The sequence below is a fragment of the Cucurbita maxima genome, unplaced genomic scaffold, assembly GCF_002738345.1.
Source record: "Cucurbita maxima cultivar Rimu unplaced genomic scaffold, Cmax_1.0 Cma_Scf00059, whole genome shotgun sequence".
Lineage (NCBI taxonomy): Eukaryota > Viridiplantae > Streptophyta > Magnoliopsida > Cucurbitales > Cucurbitaceae > Cucurbita > Cucurbita maxima.
In genome coordinates this window covers 183,446-187,362 of record NW_019272075.1, presented here as the reverse complement: position 1 = coordinate 187,362, position 3,917 = coordinate 183,446, and the positions used below count along the sequence as shown (strand labels likewise).

Genomic DNA, 3,917 nt, shown 5'->3' with positions numbered 1-3,917 from the left:
ATGAGTCCTTATAGATAGCCCAGGAAGTATTAGTCTTCTGTACTTGAAAAATGGTCTTTAAAAAATCATCAAGCTGAAGAAACTGTGAAAACAGAAGGAAGAGATGAAAGAGAAATACCCCGAGTAATTCAAAGAATAAGACACTCTCGAGCTAACCCAAAATTTTCATGTGTATGATGTAAGTTCCTTTTAGATGAGGGAGAAATACCTCGAGTAATTTCAAGAATAAGACAAACGAAAATTCCAATTCTGTTTAGATGTGTATGATGTAATAATCCAAAATTTTGGAAAAAAAAGAAAAAAGTATTAATGCATAATTAGGCTTAGTTAGTTTAGTGAGCCAATTCCTATGATGAACTCTAATTTATGATGGTTGAACTCCTTTTGCAGAATTAAATTTCAAGGAGCGATGTTAATCTAGCATCAAAGAGTCGTAGGAGCTTCGGCTTAAGCCAACCAAGTAAGCGACCTTACTATTGATCAAAATAGTTGTCATTATCTTATGTATGACGACATGTGCCCAATGGCCCTTACACATGTCATTTATGCTTTATGTTATATAATGATGTGATGATGTTATATGATCACATGATGACGTTAGATGATGATGTGATGATGCTATATGATCATGTGATGATATTATATGATGACTTGATGATGTTAGATAACGACATGATGATGTTATATGATGATGTGATGATATACATAATGATGATGATTGATAAGAAAAAGGAACCACTACAAGGGGAGTAAGATTCGGATTACCTTGTTGATCGAATATAAGGCAAGAACATTGTTTGAGATTCGAATCAAGCAAGATCGATCATGTCTAGCTTGAATGATTCTTGTTGATCAAATATCTCATGGCAAGAACACTTCCATGAGATTCGAATCACTCCACAAGCAAGATTGATCATGTCGAGCTTAAATGATTCTACATGCAACCTAAACTACATAGAATTGCAAAGAAACTACATAGAATTGCAAAGAAACTTAGTCAGAATTGCAAAGAAACTACATAGAATTGCAAAGAAACTTAGTCATTGCTAAAGAAGAGTAGAATTGCACCCTTTGCTTTTCCAAATATTTTTCCGAATCCGTTTTTTTGATATAGAAGTGCGCTTTTTTGGAACTGCCATTAAAAAATTAGAATTGATTATTCATTACTATAATTGGATGTGAAAGACATCTAGTGTTCAAAAGGAATTGTTCTTTACTATTTATTATCTATTTTTTCTATAAATTATAGTATACTCCTAATATAGCTATCAAAATGAAAAATTATTCGATTAGAAACAAAAAAAAAATATAAAATGTTATTTTGTAAAAAAAAAAAAGAAACTTAGTCATTGCTAAAGAAGAGCACAAATAGTTCTTTTTACTATATTTTTCAAGTCCCTTACACATACAACATACATGGCTTTCTATAGCCTCAAAATGAAACTACTAAAGTCATTCCAAGAGTGGTAACATTTATACCTAATACCTACAGTAAATAAAGTCTTAAAATACATAAATGAAATACAATAACTCTAAATTGTAACCCACCCAAAATTTATAACAATCAAACTTCACTTTCTTCAATGTGGCATGAATTGAAACATCTTTTGATAATTTTGACAACCTTTTCTTCACATCTATTGATGTATATTGTATGATTGATGTATTTTGGTTCATATCAATGATGCATAATAATAAAATGTTGCGCAACATATGATAATGTTGCATAATAATAAGATGATGCGCGACGTATGATGATGAAATGATTTAATATGATGATGTTCCATATTAAGATGATGTGTATGTATTAAATGTCACGATGTATTATGATGATGAGTTTTCAAAAACAACCCTAGTTAATGTTAATTATGATGAATGCATGAAGGCTAATGTGTGCATATTACAGAGTAATGTATGAACTTTTATAGGGTTGTGTCCTAAAAATGATTAAAAAAATGTAAATTATAGGGACCTCATGCATTTTATGTGCTCATATACATCGAGATACTTCTCTATTTATGATGATGAGTACAGATGTGTACATTATAATGATGATTATGGTCATGCCTCGCATGACATTTTGAAGTATGCTGACCTTTGAAGATCGCTACGCTAGTTCGACTACGATGGGTCCAGGGGAGTGCAAACTACCTAGGCTCTTTTGTACTGTACTACACCTCTAATTTTGTCCGGGCTGGCGGCCATCCCTGTGATGGTTTTAAAATTTTGTCCGGGCTGGCGGCCATCCCTGTGATGGTTTTAAAATTTTGTCCGGGCTGGCGGCCATCCCTGTGATGGTTTTAAAATTTTGTCCGGGCTGGCGGCCATCCCTGAAATAAAAATAAGTACACCACAAATCTTGTAAGCATCAGATAGCAGTCTATTTGACATCAATAAAATTCACCCGGTAATTCCAACTAAAAGAACAAATCATCATTGGCTTTTGAAATCAAGTAAAAAAACCGCCCTAGCTCTGGAAAAAACAACTGATTTGAGATAAAAATAGGGCATTAGAAAGAAGATCAGATTGATTTTTTTTTTTTTTTTTTTTTTTTTTTTTTGTTTTTTAGAAAAAATTGTAATCACACAAAACGGCTCTGTAAATCTATGCAAAAAGATAAACAGATTCCTATCAAGATGTGAAAATTTTGGTTTTAGTTCAATCATAGCATCGTTGGTCACCGCTGCTGAGCTCTCGACGACGTGGCATCGAACCGAATCAACAAAAACAAGAAAGAAAATCACAATATCCTCGGAGACCCGTTTCAAATCAACCTCACAGGAGAACCACGAAAAACGGCTGAGAATTCCCGAGCAGAGCAGCAAAATGATCCAACAACCCGACCACTCCATGATAGAAATGAATCGGCGTCGGGGTTCACTGCCTGATGGGAGCCAACAGTCGTATCCACGGCTTCTCGCTGCGGTTTGGAGTGTCATACGGCACTTCCTATCAATTTTGGGAGTGCTTCTTCATTTGAATATCCACAGATGAACTTCAATAACAAAAATTAAACCCTAAACATACGAACTGAATTCTATCAAAAAGAACCAAAACGTGAAGAAAATGAAGAACGTCGGTCGATATTTATGGAGGCGAAGGAGGCCAAGTGATTAGCGGCGATAAATTTGTAACCCTAATTTCAGATGTTGCTTGCAATATGGGCCGAGAGTAGAAAATGAGCAAACAGGTCGAAAAATCCGGGTCCAATTAAAGGAACCCAAGCAAAACGCATGTCACCAATCATATTATTGTTGTAGTTATTTTATCGTTTTTTTATGAAAATGTCACAAAACCTCTCTTTCATGTTTTTCATATTTTGAGGTTGGTTTCATTTTCTCAACAAAGTTTCAATATATTTTATTTTGGGTCTTAATGTGCCATCCATTTGTGTAGCATGTTGTATTTATACAACCATTAATAAGACAAGTTTTGGAAACATTAAAATTCTGCTAGTGAACTCGTATTCTCTAAAAAATTATAAGTACATACAACTCGATGAGGATAGTTGAATTGTCGTCTATATCAACATCCCTGTCTCAATTTTTTTATTGATGTCGGAAGGCAATTCAAAGAAATGGATCCAACACATTGACACTTCGTCTTGGCTAGTCTCTTATGGTGATCAATTGTTGTTCGCACCATTCGATTGCCACCACCATATTTATGTTACGAGAGAGAGGGGGAGGGGGGAATGCATGAGCAAGCGTCATTCACTTATGCTTCATTAAGCAATACATAAGCAACATGTTCGAGGGGTTTTCCAAGCACATCATGCATCCAAATACATGAAATCTTAGAGTGTAAGCAACCGATGCGTGTTTCACGACGGGACATGAAAAGGTTGAAGCGATACATGAAGAAGCTGGCTTCCAAGTTCATCATGCATTCAACGAGGGGTGTTGATAGAAGGGAA

The 3,917-nt window shown here is 34.8% G+C and overlaps 3 non-coding genes across 3 annotated transcripts; all 3 read right to left on the bottom strand.

Annotated features, from left to right (window-relative positions):
- Positions 1-2,360: 2,360 nt before the first annotated feature.
- Positions 2,361-2,443, bottom strand: LOC111471876. Its single transcript, XR_002715277.1, has one exon. It is a non-coding gene; the product is annotated as a small nucleolar RNA snoR77Y (small nucleolar RNA).
- Positions 2,444-2,574: 131 nt separating this feature from the next.
- On the bottom strand, positions 2,575-2,716 carry LOC111471877. Its single transcript, XR_002715278.1, has one exon. It is a non-coding gene; the product is annotated as a small nucleolar RNA snoR2/U65 (small nucleolar RNA).
- Positions 2,717-2,914: 198 nt separating this feature from the next.
- On the bottom strand, positions 2,915-2,982 carry LOC111471878. The gene has a single exon (XR_002715279.1). It is a non-coding gene; the product is annotated as a small nucleolar RNA U49 (small nucleolar RNA).
- Between the last annotated feature and the right edge of the window lie 935 nt (positions 2,983-3,917).